This window comes from Felis catus, chromosome C2 (genome assembly GCF_018350175.1).
Source record: "Felis catus isolate Fca126 chromosome C2, F.catus_Fca126_mat1.0, whole genome shotgun sequence".
NCBI classification, from domain to species: domain Eukaryota; kingdom Metazoa; phylum Chordata; class Mammalia; order Carnivora; family Felidae; genus Felis; species Felis catus.
Window position 1 is genome coordinate 62,822,364 of NC_058376.1, and position 23,088 is coordinate 62,845,451.

The window sequence follows — 23,088 nt, forward strand, 5'->3', positions numbered from 1 at the left end:
ACAGAATCCAAAGCAGATTCCAGGCTCAGAGCTGTCAGCACAGAGCCTGACACGGGGTTTGAACCCACGAACCGGGAGACCATGACCTGAGTTGAAGTAGGATGCTTAATTGACTGAGCTAGCCAGGCACCCCTGTCACAGTCTTTTAATAGGCAGGGAAATAAATCCATTATTGAGTAAACTCAGTCATAGACAGGATGAGTGAATAAAAAAAAAATGAAGAGCAGTATTATCTTTTTATTCCTACCCAAATCACACAATAAAGCAAAACCCTATTATAGCTTAGCCCTAGAAACTATGAAGGACTAAAAAGGGAGCCGATGCTACATGCCCCAGTAGACATGGTTTATTTTTTGAGTGGGGGTGGGGAAGATGAGCAAACTCACTGGACTTAACCATAGAGAAAATGGAGAAAACTGTTTTGTTAAATTGCCAAATGAGACAGAGGCACTCCTTTCTTCACAGTGCTACAATCTGGGCTGCAAAGCAACTTGGTAAGATGCTCTAAACTGAAAACCTCACTCATCCCCTTGTGAAATTTTACATGGCTTTAGAGAAAGCAATTTCTTTCTTTTAATAACAACTCTCATCTTAAGTTGTGCCTCAAATCCCAGTTTTCTATTTCATTTCAGAAGTTCCTTCTTCAGAAAATCATCTTTGTTATTCTGTTCTCTCAATCTCTGCTAAGAACTAGGAGATCTTGTCTCTGAGTAGTTTGCTCAGCAATCTCTAGTATATCCTCTCCTACAAAGGGACACACTATCCCTCTACTTCCAGAAAACATAAGACCACAGGCTTATTGATTTATAGCTTGTTTAGCTGGTGTCTCCTAGCAACTGTTTAAGATACAGAGAGGAAGAGTTTTTCAAGTCATAGAATCCCTTAGAACACAATAACATGGAACTTTAAATTCTTTCAGCAAATAAAAAGGAAACAACAGCAAACATTAGAAAGAGGTTGAAGAAAACAGAAAACCAGAGTAGGGACAGAAGGTCTTCTTCACCTAAGCTCTGTATGGATTTATCTCTTTTTGTTGTACTTGTGTTATGATGGTTATATTATATAGAAACATGGCTATCCTCTGAAGTCTGTGTAGAACCAAGGGCACTGTATGAGGGTGAGGCCAGGGAAGAAACTGTCAACTGTTGGAGAGGAGGCTTCAATTTAGTTCATAATGCGTGTTGGCCTCTCTTGATCTATACTTTAGATAGTCTGGTACAAAGCAATATAGTGTTAGGTGCTGGCTACTATGAGACACTCAAGAAATAACAAACTTTTATGAAGAAATCATCAGTAACCCAAGAAAGTAAGATATGGTTTTTCAAATCAGATGATATCCAAAAAAGATTCTTAGATTATTCTTTGTGGCCCATTTATGGACACTAAAGAATCCATGAGTTTTATTAATTATATACAGATGTGTTGCATGAGTATTTATCTGTAGTTTAATCAGTAAGAAAATCTATGATTTACATTAGATTCTCAAATGTCTATAAAAGCACAACAAGAAGACTTTTATCCTCTGTTGACTTTCCTTTACTAGTATGTTGCCTGAATATACTGGACTTGTCTCAGCTATGGTAGGGATATTAGGTGAAGAGTTATTTATACAGGCTAAGACCAGGGTATTTACAGAGAAATCAAGTCTTATAGGCACTTTTGAGCTAGTGGCATCATTAGTAAGAAAATCCATGGGGAAAGTAGCCTGCAGAGGCAAAGTGGTATTGCATGGTTCAGGTCCTCTTTTTTTTTTTTCTTTCTTATTTAAGAATAGTTGACATACGGTGTTATATTAGTTTCAGTTGCACAGCATAGTGATTTTACAATTCTATACATTACACAATATTCACCAAGATAAGTATATTACCATCTGTCACCATACAACATTATTACATAATTTTTTACTATACTCCCTATGCTGTATTTTCATCTCTGTGATTTATTTTAGAATGAATGAATTCAGTAAAGTTGCAGGAGAAAAAATTAATACACCCAAACCTGTTGCATTTCTATGTAGCAGGAAGAGAAATTAAGAAAGCAATCCCGTTTACAGTTGGACCAAAAAGAATAACATACGAGGAATAAATTTAACCAGGAAGGTCCAGCCCCTTTTTTTCTCAGTAATTAAGAATATCAACAGCATGGGTCCGTAAATTTTGAGTGTTACTTTTACCCCCCAAATTTTTTTTTTCTGATAAGAACCAAGAGGATTTCTGTAAAAATGACATCTAATGCAGCAGATGCAAATGAGATGCAAATGAAAGGCCAATTGGCACCTGCTATTTTCTTTTAGCAGAAATCACAGATTTTAAATAATAGATCTGAACTATAAATATACTAAACTATCATTCTATTTCCATGAAGAGATGGTAATGAAAGGCAAACTTCAATCAGTATTTGCTGGACCATCAAGGAAGCACACATACTAGCTTGCGTCAGTTTACTTAAGTGTATATTGTAGCTGCCCTGCCTACCTCACAGGATAGTCATAAGGGTCAGAAGGGCCAAGTGATTCAATGAATATGAAAGCATTTTACAAACACCAAAGAGTGGTTCATTATTGCCATGCATATATGTTAGCACCTGGATCTCTTAAGCATTCCCTGGTGGAAAGGAAAAATGGCTCAAACATCAGACAGTCTGGAAAAATGAATCATAATTCAAAATTTGTACTCTCTTATACTCAACAATTCAACTAGGAATGTAACCCAAAATTATATAACAATATATAATCATATTAATATCAACATTGTATTTTTAAGGTTCATGAGTATTGTTTACAAGAATGTAAAAATTGAAATAACCAAAATGCTCATTAATAAGCAGGTGATCAAACATAATAATTTTAATATATAATGTAGCCGTTATATATGTAGGTCTATCCTTATTGACCTAGAAATCTCTCCATAATATATTTATTTAAAAATGAGACAGTATATGATTTAGTTTTCTTCTATATTAGCAAAGAAAAATATTGAAAAGCTATATAAATCAAAAGTTAAAAGTGGATGTCTGAGGAGAGGGGTCTAATAAGAGATTATTTTATCTTTTCTTTCTCTCGTACCAAATCCATACTTGTATAATATATGGATGGATTGCCTTAATGATCAGAAAAAGTGAATAAAGCTATTTTCATTTTGTATTTTTCATTTTTAAAATATTTTACCTTTTTCCTTGGATTATGAATTTACATTTTATTTTTTGGTAACCTCTATACCCAACATGGGGCTTGAACTCATGGGATTAAGAGTCATATGCTCTTCCCATTGAGCCAGTCAGGCATGCACCTTTTTTTCATTTTTAAATGAGAAAGAACAGTCTTCAAAGCTTTTAGCTCCCCAGAGGCCCAAATACGTAGACCCAAAACAGCTCCCACCCACCATTGTCAAAATTCAAGCATGAAGAGGCAAACTAGTGAGTACTGCAGAAACATATACCACCTGCTTCACAGCTATGTCTTACATCCACGGTGCTTATCATTGGCATTAAAGCAAACATGGCCAACAACCCATCAAATTTTCAAAGACCAAATTGATATTTTTCCTTCCTTCTTTCCTCTCTCTTCTCTGCCTACTCACTTTTCCTAATTCTAGGCAAATTCTCTTTATAACTTCATATCAAAGGAAAGAAAGACTGTTTGCTGGAAAGATTGGAGAGGCAACTACAGGTGACCCTTGAACAACATAGGGGTTAGGGATGTCAACCCCTTCCCCCCAACACAACACACACTGTTAACTAGATGCCTTACTGATAACATAAACAGTTGATTAGCACATTTTCTACATGTATTATGTATTATACTCTTACAGTAATCACTAAATTTTTATCAGTTTTTTTTCTCTTCCCTTCTCTTTCCTTTTTTCTTCCTTTCTCTTTCTGTCTTTCTTTCTTTCTTTCTTTCTTTCTTTCTTTCTTTCTTTCTTTCTTGATAGTTTAGGCTATATAGTTTGTCTACAGGTTTCTTCAAATTGTCACAAATATCAAAAAAAATCCCAATACATTTATCGAAAAACATCTGTGTTTAAGTGAACCCATACAGTACAAATCTTTGTTGTTCCAGGGTCAATTGTATTAGCAAGTTTCTCTTGTTTTAGACTTGAATTCCAATTCCTACCAGATCAATATAGAGGGCTGGGAGGAGGGAAAGAAGTAGTATGTTTTGAGCCTTGAAAACATGCCAGTTCTTTTAATGTAAATAACTTTTACTTAAAGATCAAAATTACCCAAGAAGTAGATTTTTTTTTCTTTTTTTCTTTTTTTCAGATACAATGAACAATGAATAACTTGCTCAAGGTCACCTGAGTCCTATATGGCATAACCCATTTCTGATCTTAGATCTGTATGACTCCAAAGCCAAGGAGCGTGCATCCTTAATTCAATAAACCTTACTGTCTACTACATGCCAATCACTGCATTAGGTACAGAGACTATGTAGCCATGGTCTTTGCCTTGGACCTCACAGACTAAGAGGAGACTCTGGGAAGACAATGAGATGACACAATGATTTGTGTCATTATTTCTATAATAATATGGGGATAGCAGTTCTTAAGCTGTTATCAGATACTTATTTTACAAACACAAACTCAGAAAACAAAAACTAAAACAAAACTCCTGAGATAAATCTGGCCTGTCCTAGGTAGCACACCCACTCTCTCCATTTCTATGCTATGTGTAATACACAAATTACTAAATACATGTAATCTCTGATTACATTAACAGTTTTATATTATATATGCAGATTGTGTTGTACTGATTTGGTGTTCAAAGTAAATGTTGACAACTGTTATTAATATTCACTTACCTAAATTTACAAGTTGATCTAAGGAAGTTGGCTTGAAACATATGCTAATTTTTTTAAAGGAACAATTTTTAATTAGGGAAGATTTGAAAATCTAGGGAATGTGTTTTAATTCCTTGAGGAGTTAAAGAAAATAGATATTAAAATAAATAAAGGAAGTAAGCTAAGCATAGTAACCATCAATTAAAAATATATATACAAGTTTCAGGGAGGATCATAGTAACACAGGTCATGCTCATTACTGAATTATAGATTTGTCATACCATGTCTTCGTTGCAAATCTGTAGCTCGAATTTCTCAATGTTCATTCATGACATTCCAGAAAAATGCTATTTATTTATGTATGGATTCTTTAACAATAGAATAAAATATAAGAAATGAATATTTGTGTCATATTTAGTTAGCCTTTACATATGGTGCTGATTTCTTTCTTTTAGTCCTGTGGTAGCATTTTGCATTTCATACCTACTATATTAGCAGCCTTGGTGAAAAGATATGAGATTTTCAAATGAGAGATGGATATCCATTCCCATTCCTATAAAAATGAACAAGTATATACGGAAGAGTAAGAAAATGAAAGCCTAGAGATACTTATCATTTTCTCTTTTGTAAGGCTTAATGTACAGAGGCAAAATACAAATGAAGATGGGGACCTGGGTACACCCTACCCTCTGGAATTTGAGGCTGCCCCACACAACTGCCTGTCATGTTGACCAGGGGTCCCTATTGTGAAGCTCTGGATTGAATATTAATGGTGCTCAAAATCTAACTCTATTTCCTTCTTTCTTCCTTCTAAGTTGTGAATACGAATACATTAGCATCTCTGGCTGAATGAGTACCTAGCAGCAACCTCACAATATATCTAAGGTAAAACAGAAAACATAAAAAAGCTACTTTTGAATGCTAAGTCAACAATGCTGTTCAAATGGATGGGATGTCAGTAATTGCACCTAAAAATACTATTCACTATGTTATTTCTCCTTAAAAGGTGGTATGTGTCAAAATGAAAGCTGCTGACTTTGGCTTAGACTTCTACCACTCATCAAGGGCAGCATGGAACCTGACATAGGAATCAACACAGACCTCAAAAGCACCCAAAAGGGCAAGAGAGCTTCACACCTGCTCTACGATAAACTCTCTACTTACTTAACAGCACTTTGTAAACCCAAACTACTAGAATGTCTCTAACTGTTCAGTGTCGGTACATTGTCAAAATGACTGGTACCACTTGATATCTTTTTAATTTGCAGCTTTCTACTACTATTTGAGAAATGGAATGTTTTTGATATTATGCAGCCATCGCCCCATAACAACCAAGTTTTAATTTCATACAAGGAGCATACAAAGTGGACACAGGGGAAATGTGCAGTTTGGTGCACACAGGATAGGGAGTAACATCCCACAGGATGGCATTTTAATCATTGCTCCCCAGTTCAGGGTTCTAGGAGGCTTGTTATTTTCCAAGTCCAAACTAACCATTCAACTGCACAACTTTTACAAAGGCAGAAAGGAAAGAGGGGTACAGACTGCGGAATGATTTATTGGAGTTGTAATGCTAGGACAGCACAAAAACCCCATAAATATTCTTCTTAATGTTTTACTTTATATGACAGCCTTCAAGCGATATATCATCTGACAATTTTCAAGATGGCTATATAAACACATTCTTTGCTGCAGTCTAATATATGATGAAGTCTCTGCAGGCTAATATATGGAACAGAGTGTGTTTTAGTGTGCATAGTCTTGATAATTGAGATTTCTGTACCTAAAAAATCTATCTTGACTTTGTACAGTGGGTTTCTTTTTAACATCTCAAAAGAAAAAAAAAGTGAAAGCAAAAGCAAAAAACAAACAAACAAAAAAACAGTCAAGAGTAGTACCACACCTGTGTTTCCATTCTTACCCAACCAACCCCAAGTATCTGTAATTTTTTGTGTAAGCAGAACTCACAGCACTACAATCTCTTTTCTCATCTTTATGGAGCCCTATACCAAACCTAAAGTTTGACAGTACCTTTTAAACTACATGTTTAAAATTAGACATATGATATTTTTTTCTTGGTAAGGCAGCCATCAAAGACACTAAAAGTATAATAATGCTGCAGAAAGAATCCTAGTACCCGCTGAAATGAGAAACTATAACACAAACAATTATTTATTATTTTGTTTCCAAAAATTGGCCAGGGTGGTGACAGAGTGGCTCAGTCAGTTAAGCATCGGACTCTTGACTTTGGCTCAGGTCATGATCTCGCGGTTCGTTAGATAGAGCTGTGAGCCAGGTTCCACGCTTACAGCATGGAACCTGCTAGGGGTTCTCTCTCCCTCTCTCTCAAAAATAAATAAACATTAAAAAAATTTTTTTTAAATAATAAAAAATGGCCAGAATTTGAAACTCTGCATAACTTAAGCCTGAGCCATGCTGTACCTTTCAGCAGAGGAGTGGGGAGGAGGAAGCTGTCTAGAAACACAGAAATTTGTGCTCTGAAGAGGTATCCTAGGGTAGATGTGAGAATGCCAAGGGAAAAGAGCTGAAGACCAAACTGCTAGATCCAAAATAACACAGTGAATCCTCTAGGTTTAGGCTGGGTTTTCCAAAAGGTCTGATTAAAGAAAGGGAAACAAGGGAGTCCACGGAGGGATTGGCTCGATACCCAGCAGTAGGTGAGGGTACTGATCCCTGCTGTCATGAGGTGCCACCAGGATTCAAGCAGGACACTGTGACTGAAGGTGCTGGGACTAGGATGTAGACCCTAAAGGCAGATATCTGCAGGAGTGAGAAGGGGGCCAGAGGCCTACACAACTGGGCTTGGGCTTTGGGTTTGTTACAAGGGGCTCAGAAGGGCAGGCAGCTCCGAAGAATGGAATGGAAATGTGGCAATGCACAGGGAAGGGGAGGGGTGGTGATTAGAGAAAGAAAGCTCAGCTTGGTGCTGATGCAGTCCTTGGGAGAAAAGGGACACCTGGCATAGGGCTACAGACTAATTTTCTTATTCCTGCTGGTAGAGAATTAGTTTCTAATATACCACCAGGCCTGAATCTTAATGATTCAGGAATTAGGCAAAGCTGAGCAATCTGTTGGGAGCTCTTCAGTAGCCACAGCTGGGAGTACAGTGGCAGAAACTGACAAAGGAGTCCATACATAGCAGGGATCTTTTTTTATTTTAGGAAATTTAAAATAAATGGGAGAATCCATTTAAAGGGACACATTCGATGCTTCAAGAATACACAACGCTTAACTATTTCGAGGAAGAGAATCTGTCACAGTGACTTTTTTTGTCAGTTGCAAATATATAAGCCACATGTCCAAGAATTATTCTGTAGGGTACATTCAGTCTGGTCTGACCATGCTTTTAAACAAAATGTGTTTCTAGGGAAAGTCTCAATGCAAGTCCTCAGTTCTGTTTTCAGTATCAGAAGAAACGCAGAATTGTGGCTACTTCCTCACAAAAGAAGAACTTGGGAGAAGAGGGTGTGGAAGTGACAATAAGATGATCTTTAAGGTCACTTGTAACTTCAGCATTCAATTATTCTATCACTCATTCATTCATGTAGCACATGGGCAGTACCAGAGGCTGCATCTCTAAGGAAAGGATTCTTCCATCTGCACACGGACTATTTGGAGAGGAGGACACTCTTCGATGCTTATTTGCTTTGACTGTGGTTAGCCAGGAGTGAGGAGTCTGCAATCTCCCCATCCTCCACTAATCCAAACTATCCACTTGCCAGGGAGGTGCTAGTTTACTGAAAAGAAGAAAAACTGCTCTAAAATCAAATCAGATGAATTCTGTAGTACTGCATACTCATTGAATCAGAATCTCTCCTGGAAAGGCAGAAGTTGGAAAGCCTCGGGTAGAGCAACTGAGCCTGATTTAGTCACAAAGCTTCCTAATCCCATCTATAGAGCACAAATGCACATAGCATCATTTCCCTTCATGAAGATAAACTCAGTTTTCCAAACGTCTTTGAATAGAGAAAAAAAAGGACTTTTCTAGCAACAGAGCTGACAAAAACTACATAGACACTGCTGATTTTTATTTACTGGATCAATTAAGTATTCTTTTAGAAATTCTTGAATGTCCTATGACTACTTTAATAGATGTTTCTCATCTTATGCAGTTTTAATTCAACAACCATTGAGGGAACAAAAGAGATTAAAAGTAGAGGAAAGTTGGGGGGGGAATTCAGGGAGTTGGGGGAGTGCCCCTGGGTTGGGGGGAGTTAAGCCTCCAGCTCTTGATCTCAGGTCACGTCATGATCTCATGATCTCATGATCTCATGATAGGACTGAGCCCTGCACTGGGCTTTGCACTGATAGCCTGGAGCATTTCTGGGATTCTCTCTCTCCTCTCTCTCTGTCTCTCTCTCTGCCCCTCCCCCACTTGGGCGCTCACATGCTCTCTCTCTCTCAAAATGAAATGAAATAAAATAAAATGAAATAAAGTAAGATTAAAGTAACAGTATCTGCTCTCATGGTACTTACCACCTTTATCTGTACTGTTCAGTACAGTAGTCACTAGCCACATGTGACTACTGAGCACTTGAAAGGTGACTGATCTCTATCAAGATTTAACACAATGTTAAATACGTGTGAGGTTTCCAATATTTGGTACAAAAAAAAAAAAACAGAATGAGAAACATTAATTTTTATGTAGATTAAATGCTGAATGATAAATATTTTGTATACATTGGATTAAATAAAACATATTAAAATTAATTGTGTCCTTAGGCCCTAATGTAAATGCTATGGGCTTTGGATGATAATGATATATCAATGTAGGTTCATTAATTATATAACAGAATTGCCATTCCAATAGGTGATGTTGATAACAGGGAGGCTGTTTGGGGGCATGGGATGTATGTGAAATCACATTCTGCTCAATCTTCCTGTGAATCCAAAACCGCTTTAAAAAATAAATAGCATTTTTTCAAAAAGAAAAAAATAATAATTTCCTTTTTTAGCATTTCTTAACCTGGCTACCAGAAAATTTAAAATTACATATGTGGCTCACATTAGTGGCTTGCATTTTATATGTTTTGGACAGCACTGATCTATAATATGGTTGATATAGAGCCAGTAAACCCAAACGTATGAGACAGTGTATCAAGTGCTAGAAAGGGCTACAAGTAAAATATAATGGAAACTTGTAGAGAGTGTAAGTTATCAAAAGGAGATTTTCCCAAACTCTCTGCCCCCAAACCTGCACATAATTGGGAATTCACACCTTACTTTCTGTCTTTTCCTGTTGCCACAAATAATTAATTAGCTTCCTGTTTAAGGCTAATTCTTAGTTTGCTTTACTTTCTTCCCTGAGACTTACAATAATTTTCCCTCTCTTCTATATTTTCAGTTTCGATCTTTCTACTGGACTTTTCTCTGTAGTATGTAAACATATGATCTTTCATAATTTAAAACATTCCTTTTTCACCCCATATTTACCTTTTAGCTTCCAATGTCCTTTTTTTTTTTTTTTTTTCACTGTTTCACAATCTTCCTATAATAGCTCTCACTTGGAGTCTCACCATTTTACACTCATTCCCACCTCAATCCAGGGTAGTCTGGCTATACCCCCAGAGTTCCACTGAAGATGTTTTTTCCAGAGCTCACACTGATTCCTTTTAGGGCAAATTTAATAGGCACTTCTCATTCCTTATCTTACACAACTTCTTAGGAGCATTTAACTCTTGCTTATCTTTAACTTATTTCCTCCTACTGTGCCATCACACCCTCTTGCTTTTTCTCCCTTTGCTTTTCTGGCCATTTCTGCTTAGACTCCTGGACCATTCCTTAAATATTGGTATTCTTCACCTTCATGTTTTAGCTTCACACTCCTGCATACTACTCTGTTGTTAAGTTAGTGACCACAGCATTCTGAAGATTCTCAGATCTAAATTTTCAAATTATAGGTCTCTCCTTTCTTGTTCTGTATACCCAGGTTCCCACTGGATCAACGTTGCTATTATAGTTTGATAACAACTATTATAAACTCTACTTCCTCCCTGTATCAGCTTCCATCACTTTTTTAATTTGTTTTATGTTCATATTATTTGGAAATTCTCTCCATTCCTCAAATGTTCTGTGTATTTTTTTTCATTTCATTTCATTTTATTTTTATTTTTTTATTTTTTTAACGTTTATTTATTTTTGAGACAGAGAGAGACAAAGCATGAATGGGGGAGGGTCAGAAAGAGGGAGAGACAGAACCTGAAACAGGCTCCAGGCTCTCAGCTGTCAGCCCAGAGCCGATGCGGGGCTCGAACTCATGGACCGCAAGATCATGACCTGAGCCGAAGTCAGCCACTTAACCGACTGAGCCACCCAGGTGCCCCTATTTTATTTTATTTTATTTTATGTTGGGGCCTTAACACATGTTTTCTATCTGCATGGAACCTTTTTCCCTCATCCTTATTCATCATTCCTACATTTGGTAAACTCTGATCCCAGCCTTGGCATAAATATCACTTTTTCACAGAATCCTTTCACTGCTGAAGACTAGGCCAAGTTCCCCTCGAACTCATAGAACCTTGTGGGTCCTCCCTCATAGTACTCTTTGCACATTGCTATGTTTCTCTTTTGCCTCTCCTTGGGCTTAAAAATCCTGAAGGCAAAAAAAAAAAAAAAATACTATCGCTAAATTATTCACAATTGTATTTCTAGTAACTAATGGTCTTACTAACACATAGTTTGTCATCAGTAAAACTCTACTGGAAAGAAGAAAAGAAGCTCAGATGGACAGAATAAATGATTTTCTGGTACAAATAGCATTTGTGCTGGATCTTGAAAGATGATGAAATTTTATCAGTTCAGTAGGCATTATTTTATACAGTGGAAATAAAAGCAATTGGCCAATACGGACAGGAATCCAGGAAACACTTTATAGGCCAGTTTAGAAGCAGATACACATATTTAAAATAGTATCTTGTTATGAAATATTGTTATGAAAGACCTTGAATGCCAGGCTAAATTTACCCTTCATTTTCAAGTTATCACAGGGAGGAGTAACATAATTGGTGATATTTATGAAAAAAAATAAGTAGCAGGAAGAGTGGTCCAAGATGGCATTGCAGGAAGATTCCAAACTCCCATGGACACACCGAATCTACAGCTACATATGGATCATTTCCCTCTGGAATAGATCTGAAAACTAGGTAAGCAAGTTTTCCATAACACAGGATAAAAGGATCACATCTGGAGAAGTAGGAAGGACAGACACACAGTCTCACCAAAATCCCCACCCCTGGTACAGTGACACACAAAGGGAGGGATCTCACCAGTCTTACCAGATTTTCCTGGAGGAGCAAGGGGTGAATGCCCCACATCAGGACTCCCGACCCTTGAGCTCTGCACCAGAGAAATGAGCTCCTTGGCTTAGAAAAACAATGGAGTTGCTGGCCAAAGTGCTATAAAAAACTGAAATTCTACTTTAAAAGACTTGCATACTATCTCACTTGACCTGGGATACAGTGCAAAGCACCAATTAGAAAAGCACCTGGAATGTATGTGAAGGAGATTCATTTGTTGTTTTGGGGGCATCAGCTGGAGGCGCAGGGGAAACAAGTGAGGCTCTCTGGAGACGAGATGCTGGCAGATGACACTTGTGCCACTCTCCACCTACACTTAGCACAGGCAGACATGCTTGGCATGGTACCCTCCCATTGCTTTGCATGTGAATGGTCATGGCATTTTCCCACTCCCCTGCTCAAGTCAGGAAGCAAGAGCAGTTTTAAGCTCCCCAGCACCCTACCAGGGGCCATCAAGTATAGGTGGTTACAGCATTTTCCTGCCCCAACCTGGTCTGCTGGGCATGCACACACAGGACAGTCTCCTGTCGCATCTCTGAAGACCTTGGTGCACCCAGACAAGACATTTTCTGGCTGCCTGCCTTTCACAAGCCAGTGAGTGTCCCTGTCTCCCACATTCTACAGTGGTCCTGCTAAAGACAGGGTGTCTGTGAAAACCACTTAGGGGATGTGGTTATTTGCCTGGCCATCATGGCCAAAGGGACTAGTGGTACTGAACTCCAAGGAACTATAATAAACAGAAAGAGAGTTCTTGACAAGCCAACACTCCCAGTGCACTCCACCAACAGCAGGCACATGCACCTCTAGTCTTCTTGTGAAAAAGGCCTATTTACTTATCATAGAGCTTCAGCCTGAGTGACAGGCTTGAAGTTTTCCAACATATAGAGGCAATGGAGGCACTCCTAGGGAATGTAATTAGGGAGACACCATCCTTGCACACTCTCTTGGTTTTACTACAGTTCAAAAAGGCCTCCCTGAGGCTCTTGGTTTGCTCAGTCAGTTAAGCATCTGACTTCATCTCAGATCATGATGCTGTGAATTCGTGAGTTTGAACCCCACCTTGGGTTCTCTGCTGTCAGCACAGAGCCTGCTTTGGATCCTCTGTTTCTATTTCTCTCTGCCTCTCCCCTGCCTCATACATGCTCTCTCTCTCTCTCAAAAATAAATAAACATTAATTTTTTTTAGGTTAAAAAAAAAGAAGGCCTCCTATAAAGGACCTTATCCATTCATCTGCAGCCCCAATGTTTACAACCCTTGCCCAAGTGATACTACTATATCTCCCAAGCTGGAGGTCATCAGAGTATGACTGTGGCCCCATAGGTCTGTATATATTTGCATATTTTAAAAGCTGCTGCCTGGCGGTTTTGAATCTGTTTGAAACCAAATGCTAAGTGAGATTCCTCCCAAGGAACACTGACAGGTCTTGACATACTCTCAACAATGTGGGGACATATCAAATATAAATCAGGCTGTTTAGACAATCACAAATGTTTGACAGAAAAGAACTAGGACAAGAGTGAATGAGAAGTCTTACCACCTACCCAAGGGCACTCCTTTAAGACTGCAAGAGGTAGCTATTTCACCTAATAAATGAAAATACAGAGAGCCAAGCAAAATGAGGAAACAAAAACAATATCCAAGTGAAGAAACAAAACCAAACCTCAGAAAAAAACCCTAATGATATGAAGATAAATAATCTACTTGATAAAGAATTCAAAGTAGTGGTCATAAAGATACACACTAAAGTAAAAAAAAAAAAAAAAAGAATAGATGAGCACAATGAGGACTTCAACCAAGAAACGGAAACTAATAAGGTAGCAAACAGAAGTCAAAGAGTTGAAGAATACAATGACTGAACTAAAAAATACACTACAAGGGTTCAACAGCAGACTAAATGAAACCGAAGAACAGATCAATGAGCTGGAAGACAAAGCATTGGAACTCATCCAGACAGAACAACAACAACAACAACAACAACAAGAAAAGGAATTTTGAAAAAGTGAAGATAACTTCAGAGATCAATAGGACAGCATTGAGCAGGATAATATTCACATTATAAGAGTCCTAGAAGGAGAAAAGAACATGAAGGGGCAGAAAAGTTATGTGAAGAAATTATGGCTAAAAACTCCCCTAATCCAGAGAAGGAAACAGACATCCAGGTCCAGGCATCCCAGAGAATTCCAAGTTAGATGAACAAAAGGAGATCCAAACCAAGACACATAAGAATTAAAAGTTAAAAGTTAAAGATAGATGGGGTGCCTGGGTGGCTCAGTTGGTTAAGCGCCGACTTTGGCTCAGGTCATGATCTCACGGTTTGTGAGTTTGAGCCCCGTGTTGGGCTCTGTGCTAACAGCTCAGAGCCTAGAGCCTGCTTCGGATTCTATGTCTCCCTGTCTCTCTCTGCCCCTTCCCCACTCACCCTCTGTGTCTGTCTCTCACTCAAGAGTAAATAAAAAACAAAAAACAAAAAAACATTTTTTTTAAGTTAAAGATAGAAAGAGAATCTTAAAAGCAGCAAGAGAAAAGCAACTTATGTACAACAGAAACCCCATAGGCTATAAGGAGATTTTTCAGTAGAAGCTCTGCAGGCCAGAAATGAGTGGCATGACATAATTAAAGTGCTAAATGAAATACAACAACAGTAAAAACTTCCAATCAAGAATACTCTACCTGGCAAGGTTATCTATCATTCAGAATTGAAGGAGAGATGGAAGAGTTTTCCAGATAAGCAAAAGCTAAATCACCACTAAAATGGCCCTACCAGAAATGTTAAAAGGACTTTAAACTGAAAAGAAATGGCACTAATAACAAGAAAATAAATGAAAATAAAAATTTCACTGGAAAAGGTAAATATGTAGTAAGGGTAGTAGGTAAATAAGTTATAAAGCTAGTACAAAGGTTAACAGATAAAAAGTAAAATTAACTAAAACTATAGTTAAGGGGTACATAAAATAAAATCTGTAAAATGTGGGATCTAAAACATAAAAAATTAGGGGTGGATAAATTTAAGTTGCTATCCAACCTAAAATATATACATAGGATGGTATTTGTCAACCTCATGGTAACCACACAGCAAAAACTTATGGCAAATGCAGAGGAAAATGAGAAAGAAATATGAACATAATATTAAAAGAATACATTATACCACAAGGGAAGGGGGAAGGAAACAAAACAAAAAACAAAGAAAAAACAAAAAATGAAACAAAAACAAAAAAACTGAAAAGAAAAGAAAAACAAAAAGAAAGGAACACAGAAGAACTAAAACAGCCGGAAAACAATTAACAAAATGGCAATAAATATATTCCTATCAATAATTACCTAAAATGTATATGGACTAAATACCCCAAGTAAAAGAAACACAGTGGTTGAATAGATAAATAAACAAAAATCATCTATATATTGTCTATAAAAGACTCACTTCAGAAGCAAGCACACACACAGGCTGAAAGTAAAGGCTGTAATATCTGGAAAAAGATATTACATCCAAATGGGAGGGGGAAAAAAAAGCTGGTGTAGGTATACTCCTATCAGACAAAATAGATTTTAAAACAAAGATTGTATTAAAAGACAAAGAAGGACATTTCATAATAATAAGGGGCCAATCCAACAAAAAGATATAACATTTATAAAGATGTTATATCCCAACATAAGAACATAAAAATAAATAAATCTCATATTAACAGACATAAAGGGGAAAATCAAAAGTAATACTGTATGGTAGGGAACTTCAACACCCCACTAGCATCAGTGGATAGATCATCCAGACAGAAAAATCAATAAGAAAACATTGGCCTAAAACAACACATTAAATTAGAAATACTTAATAGGTATATACAGAACATTCCATTCAAAAGCAAGAGAATACATGTTCTTCTCAGGTGCATATGGGACATTCTCCAGGATGGATCGTATGTTAGAACACAAAACAAGTCTTAATAAATTCAAAATGAAAACTTTTCAAGCACCTTTTCTGATTACAATTGTATGACACTAAAAATCAACTAAAGAAGAAAACAAACAAATACACAAGTATGTGAAGATTAAACAACATGCTAGTGAACAACCACTAGGCCATCATAGAATCAAAGGGGTAATTTTTTAAAAAACACCCAGAGACAAACAAAAGTAGAAATATGACGTACCAAAATTTATGAGATGTAGCCAAAGTTGTTCCTAAGGAAGCTCATAGCAATGCAGGCCTACTTCAAAGAAACAAGAAAAATCATAAATAAACAATCTAACATTACACCTCAAGGAACTAGAAAAACAACACATAAAGCTGAACATTAGTAGAAGGAAGGAAATAGTAAAGATCAGAGCAGAAGTAAGTGAAATAGAGACAAAAAAAAAAGCAATAGAAACAAAATCAATGAAAGTAAGAGCTGTTTCTTTGAAAAGATAAGCAAAATTGCCCAGCCTTTAGCTAGATATGACAAGAAAAAAAATGTCAGATAAATAAAACCAGAAATTAAAGAAAAGCTGCAACTGATACCACAGAAATACAAAGTTTTATAAGAGACTACTGTAAATAATCATACACCAACAAATTCTACAACCTAGAAGAAATGAAAAAAATTCTAGGAACATACAGTCTCCCATGAGAATCAGGAAAAATAGAAAATCTGAAGACCGATTACTAGTAAGAAAATTGAATCAGTAATAAAAAAACCACCTTGTTAACAAAAGTCCTGGACTAGATGACTTTACTGATGAATTCTACCAAACATTCAAAAAAGGTTTAATAGCTCTTATTTTCAAACTCTTCTAAAAAACTGAAAAGAAGGGAACACTTCCACATTCATTTTGTGAGGCCAGAACTACCCTGATACCAAATCAAGACCCCCCCATGCCCACCCCTCAAAAAAACTAAAGATAGAAAATTATGGGCCAGTATTCCTGATGCATATACGTGCAAAAATTCTCAACCAACTGGTAGCAAATCAAACTCAACAATACGTTAAAAGGGATCACACACCATGATCCAGTGGCATTTATTCTAGGGATAGCAAGGATGGTTCAACATCCGCAAATCAACCAACATGATACATCACATTAACAAAATTAAAGATAGAAATCAAATGACGATTTCAAAGATGCATAAAATACAAATTGACAAAATTCAACATCAATTTAGGATAAAAATTCTTAATTAAGAAGGCAGAGAAGAAATGAACCTCAATATAATAAAGACTACATAGGACAACTCAACAATTTATATTATACTCAATGGTGAAAAGCTAAAAGATTTTCCTCTATGATCAGGAATAAGACAAGGATACCCACTCTCATTTTTATTCAGTAGAGTGTTTTAGTCCTAGCCGTAGCAATTAGGCCAGAAAAATAAAAGGCATACAAATTGCAAAGGAAGACATAAAACTGCCCCTATTTTCAGATGACGTAATAGTGTGTGTGTTTGTGTGTGTGTGTGTGTGTGTGTGTGTGTGTGTGTGTGTGTGTATGTTTAACCCTAATGACCCCACCCAAAAATGTTAGAACAAATGAATTCCATAAAGTTGCAAGGTACAAAATTAATATGCAAAGAATCTGTTGTGTTTCTATACACTAAGAGAAAACTATCAGAAAGTGAAATCAAGGCAATCCCATTTACAATAGCAACAAAAACAATAAAATATGTAGGAATAAATTTAACCAAGGAAATGAAAGACCTCTACACTGAGAACTATAAAGCATCAATGAAAGAAATAGAAGAGAACACAAATAAATGGAAATATATTCTGAGCTCATGGATTGAAAGGATTAATATTGTTAAAATGTCCATACTAGCCAAAGCAATTTACATACTCAATGTAGTTTTTATCACAATTCCAATTGGATTTTTTTAAACAACTCGAATGAATAATCCTAAAATTCAGATGGAATCACAAAAGACCCTAAAGACCGACAACAATCTTGAGAATGATGGAAAATGTTGGAGGTATCCCCTTCTTGGATTTTAAACTATACTACAAAGCTATAGTAATCAAAACAGTACAGTATTGGCATAAAAACAGACAAATAGAAGAAAGAGCTCAGAAATAAACCCATGCATATATGGTCAATTAATTAATGACAAAGGAGGCAAGAATATGCAAAGGGGGAAGGATATTACCTTCAATCAGGGTGTTGGGAAAGCTGGACAGCTAAATGCAAAAGAATGAAACTAGGCCACTATCTTACATCACGTACAAAAAATTAACTTAAAATGGATTAAAGACTTGAATGTAAGACCTTAAATTATAAAACTCCTGAAAGAACACAGACAGTAAGCTCCTTGACACCAATCTTATCAATGTTTTGTTTGTTTGCTTGCTTCTTTGTTTTTGGTTCTGCCTCTAAAGGCAAGGACAAAAAAAGCAAAAATAAGTGAAACTACATTAAACTAAAAAGCTTTTGCACAGTGAAAGAAACCATCAACAAAATTAAAAAGCAACCTACTGAATGGGAGAAGATATTCACAAGTAATATGTGATAAGGGGTAATATCAAAAAATCAACTCAATAACAATAACAACAAAATAATTGATTAAAAAATAGGCAGAGAATTGGAATAGACATTCTGTCTAAATAACACATACAGAGAGCCAAAAGGCACGTGAAAAGATGGTCAACATTACCGATCAGGGAAATGCAAATCAAAACCACAATGAGATACCACTTTTCACCTGTCAGAATGGCTGTCATCAGAAAGACAAGAAATAACAAGTGTTGGTGAAGATGTAGAGAAAAAGAAACCCTTGTGCATTGTGTTGGTGGCACTGCAATTGATACAGCCAGTATGGAAAAAAAGTATGGAGTTTCCTAAAAAATTAGAAATAAAACCACCATATGATACAGCAGTTCCACCCTGGGTATCTATCCAAAGAAAACAAAAACACTAGTTTGGAAAGATATATGCAGCACTCATTTTGGTTATTGCAGCATTATTCACAATAAACAAGATATGGAAATAATCTAGATGTCCACTGATTGCTGAATTCACAAAGAAGTTGTGGTATACACACACACATACACACACACACAATGGTGCCACTCAGCCATAAAAAAAAAAATCTTGCCATTTGCAACATGGATGGACCTTGAGGATATTATGTTAAATGAAATGAATCCAGTCAGACAGAGAAAAACAAATACTGCGTGATTTCAATTAACGGTGGAATCTAAAAAGACTAAATAAACAAGGAAACAAAACAAAACCCAGAGTCATAGGTACATTAAAAAAAAAAATGGTAGTTGCCAGAGGGGGAAATAGGGTGGGGGCAAAATTGGTGAAGGGAATCAAGAAGTACAAACTTCAAGTTGTAAAACAGTAAGTCATTAGATGTAACATACAGTATGGGGAGTATAGTCCATAATATTTTATTACTTTTGTATGGTGATGGATTGTAACTAGAGTTATTGAAGCATTGACTTTGCAATGTATAAAAAGGTCAAATCACTATGCTGTATACATGAAACTAATGTGACATTGTATATCAGTTATATTTCAATAAAAGAAAAGTAGCAGTATTATATAGAATGGATAAGAGTGAAGATCTTGATGTTTTAATAATACTGAAAGCTAAAATCTCTCACTACACTTTAAATATTTGGGATGATGGAAATTAGAAGAAAAAGGAAAGATGAGTGGGTGATGAAGAGAAATAAGAAGAAAGCTTAGCATCTCAGTGAGGGCAGGCAAGTAGAAACAAGTGACATCAGGCCAAAATAGAAATAGGCCTTGAACATAACCACAGTTTTCTTCAAGCACAAATGGTCACTAGGAACCTCATAATCCTGCTAATGTGTAAATACAGTCACATGTGTTTGTGAAAGCAAATATCAGGTCTGGCTCTTGAAAGTCTCCTGCAGCTGGATCAGCAGAGAGAGAACAAAAATTTGTTTTTTCATTTAGGACAAGAGAAATAAGTTCAGAAAGAAAAAGTTAAGTACCATCTCCACCCAGACATTTGGACTAGATTGATGGATTCTCAGAAAATGGAAAGTGCTGGTCTTTCTCCCTTGAAGAATGATAGGTGAGGTAAAATGGCTCTAACTAATGTATTATGAAGGACAAGCCATTTTCTCTAGGTCCTCGTGAAAACCAAACCATTATGTAGGATTTTATATAGGAATTACTGGTTTGAATAAAAACATCACAAAATGGAAAATGGCATAAACTGTCAAGGGTCTTTCAAAAACTACTCAGAAAACTTGGCTATACTTTCTAGAAACTTGGGCTACCTTTTCCAGAAAACATGCATCATATGCATTCAATAGCCTTGTTCCCCTCAAAACATTTACTATCTCTCCATTTTGATGAGGTAAAAGGGCTCTTGGCTGTAGCATAGTAAGAGAAAGAGGAAGAGAGAAAACCCTACTGCATGTTGAATTACTTTGTGCTTAATTTCAAATCACCTAGTTCAATATGCATGTGTTACAGATAGTTCTAGGAGGGCATTTTGCTATAAGCTAATGAAACGAGAGACATGGGGAGCAGAGGGCATCACTGGAAGCCACAGACCTCAGTTCTGGGGCTCATTTTGTTTCTGCTAAACAACTATTGTAATTAACAGTCAACAAACACTCTTATAATTGTATAATATTTAAGATCTATCTAGACCTAACATTGTTGTATAATAAAAAATTTGTTTGGTCTTTGTTTCAGGTTCCCAGCACAGAGCTTCTGAAACCCTTGGTGTTTCCTGAGTTGTCGAGTGTTTATTATTCATAAAGCCCTTGGCTCATAAATGAGACTACACTAATGAGACTTACATAGGCCTCCAGATAGCTATGGCCTGGGGCATGGTCATCAGCAAGACCAACCCCTTGATCAGAGAGTTGGGACTTTGAGTCAGGCTGAACTCTGGAGAGAGGAATGAAGCTAGACATTGAGTTCAACATGCCACCAATGATTTAATCAATTGAACCCCAAGATACCCTCTGGACACAGGCTCAGTAGAACTTCCTGGTTAATGGATGCACTGATGCACCAGGAGGGTGACCCACACTAATTTCATGAGGAGAAGGCATGGAAGCTCTGAGTTTTGAGGCCTCCCAAACTGTACCTTATGTATCTCTTCATTTGGCTGGCCTAGATTTTTATCCTTTACAATAAAATTTTAATCTTAAGTACAACACTTTCCTGAGTTCTTTGTGGTATTATAGCAAATTATTGACCTAAGGGGGTCATAAGAGTCCCTGAATTTGAAGCCCTTCAATTGGAAGTGACAGTGGCCAGGAGACTCCCAATACACAGCTGCTATCTGAAGTAAGTGTAGTCCTCATGGGAACATATCCTTAAACCAGTGGAATTTTACACTAACTTTGACTCTTTAGTGATGGAATTGAATTGCAGTACACCAACTGATGTCACAATAAACAGTATTTGCTTGTGCAAGATCAGAACTAACTAATGCTAAAAGGAGCAGGGAACCAGTCTCTCATTTAACTTTTAGCACATATGCTTGAAGGGAGGTGTGATTGACATAAGACTGGTAAGTCCTCATAAATTTGAGTTAGAGACAGGACTACTGATGAATCTGGTGGTTTTTATGACCTGAAGTGAATGGTAAGGACAAAGAGCATGATGGCACCTTGTAACCTTGTTGCTCTTAGAATCCTCAAAATGATGAATCATAATAATACAAGTTTTAGAAATACGTTTAGTAGATTCTAGGTAAGTTTGTATACTGAAGCATCTCATTTGTATCTCATAGACAATCTAAAGCCAGTAACATGAAACTATACTTGATAGCTGATGACCACTTCCATTTTCTCTCTCATATGTAACCTGCTGAATCATACTCCAAATTCACAAGATTTCATTTTAATTCTGCCCATAGCATGTGGGTGGAAGAAGGAAAGAAGTGGGACAGGGCTGGTCATGGTATTAGATTTCTGGTTTCATGCTACCTACTTCTCAAAAGGCTCATACATCAAAAGGTAGTGAGTGATGAGAGGAAAAAAAAAAATACCATCAGGTCTCTCTCTTTCATAAAGGAGTTTAGACTTTCAACATGATGAATTCTCTTTGATAAAAGAATAAAGAGATGCATTGTCTCTAGAGGAAGCTGCTGGGGTTTCCATGGTCTTCACAACAGGCAAAGTGCCAGCTATCCATACCTCCTGTCTCCTCCTTGTTTTGTCTCTTCCACATACCAAAATGAAAGACACAGATGTCCAATTCTACTCAAATTTTTTTTTTTAAACTACAGAGATAGACTGCCACCTTCCTCTATTTGAAGGACTGAACTTTTGTGAGAAAAGAAATCACAGAAAGACAGTTTTGTTAGAAGCTGCTGAATAATAAGGCCCAGAGATAGGAACAGGACATGTGGCCCTTTAACCATCATCATAAGTGTCAGTGCTGTAGCCATTCAGTTATTTTCCCAAAGAAGCAAACACACCTGATCCTTTGGCTATACCACATTCTATCTTTCTCCCCCTTCCTCTAAAGTTTTAATTAAATATGTAATGTTTAAGTGTTCTCAGGAATATGAGAAAATGTAATCCTAGGTCAGTTAGTATTAGCTTTTCCAGGGACAAAATGAGTTTCCCTGCCTGGTTCTGGATCCAGTAAGGATTGCATGTGACCTCAGAGTTTCACAGGGAACTTGCTTGTATCTCAAGAGCTGGATTATCCTTAGAATCTTAGTGTTACTTAAGACTAAATGCATCCTAAGAATGGAAATTTAGAATTTGAGCAGTCTGAGTGCCTTTCACCTAACAAAATCAGCTATTGTTTGGAAAATTACCCATTCGAGTTTTCCAGTTCTTCCTGCAGCCTATTTGTGCAGAGAAACACACTTCTAGATACATGCAAGAAAATTCACACATCACATCCAGCCAAAGTCTGTAGTAAACTACATTCACACCCTATTCCTTTACCCATTAAGTTTCAAAACATACAAAACATTTGTGAAGTCACAGTTCCTAGATTCTTGTTTATACTAGAAAACCCCATCCATGGCCTGTATACATTTTAAAACTTATGACTGCAATCGGTTTATCAGG

At 36.8% G+C, this 23,088-nt stretch overlaps 1 long non-coding RNA gene across 1 annotated transcript; it reads left to right on the forward strand.

The window, feature by feature from the left end:
- The first annotated feature begins 898 nt into the window (after window positions 1–898).
- On the forward strand, window positions 899–21,199 carry LOC123379958. The gene is made up of 4 exons (XR_006585077.1): window positions 899–1,012; window positions 5,596–5,665; window positions 11,779–11,943; window positions 20,741–21,199. It is a non-coding gene; the product is annotated as an uncharacterized LOC123379958 (long non-coding RNA).
- Window positions 21,200–23,088: the final 1,889 nt, after the last annotated feature.